At 54.8% G+C, this 374-nt stretch overlaps 1 protein-coding gene and 1 long non-coding RNA gene across 10 annotated transcripts in view; one reads left to right on the forward strand and one right to left on the reverse strand.

Annotated features, from left to right (window-relative positions):
* Positions 1-374, reverse strand: part of crebbpb (CREB binding lysine acetyltransferase b) — a 52,944-nt gene that overhangs the window by 10,836 nt on the left and 41,734 nt on the right. The window lies entirely within an intron of this gene.
* LOC116702634 (uncharacterized) overlaps positions 1-374 on the forward strand; it is a 37,668-nt gene that overhangs the window by 4,398 nt on the left and 32,896 nt on the right. The gene's annotated exons all lie outside the window — the stretch shown is intronic.

Genomic DNA, 374 nt, shown 5'->3' on the forward strand with positions numbered 1-374 from the left:
GCGGCTGCTCGCTCTGCCTGCACGCCGCTATGGCTCAGCAGCTAACGAGCGAGCCATAGCGGCATGCCAGCGGCTAACGAGCGAGCAAACTGCTAACAGACCCCGTTGCGACCAATTAATACAACTTCTAATGTAATTATAAAGGTTTCTAGTGTCAGTGTATTGGCTGTGGCTGCGTGCGCTTCTCCCGGTCGAACAGAAAACGCCGCCACGTCAGAGCGGCCAAAGCGTCACAAAGCTTCCCCGTACTTTTTGACAAGCGTCTTTGGCGGGGCGGCCAGAGCTTTTTTGCAGCTCAAGTCGGTGTCGGTGTGTACGTACGGTAACTCTGACGCCCCCAGCATTATCTTAGCCTAGCAAAGATCCTGCAGGTA

This window comes from Etheostoma spectabile, chromosome 15 (genome assembly GCF_008692095.1).
Source record: "Etheostoma spectabile isolate EspeVRDwgs_2016 chromosome 15, UIUC_Espe_1.0, whole genome shotgun sequence".
NCBI classification, from domain to species: Eukaryota; Metazoa; Chordata; class Actinopteri; order Perciformes; family Percidae; genus Etheostoma; species Etheostoma spectabile.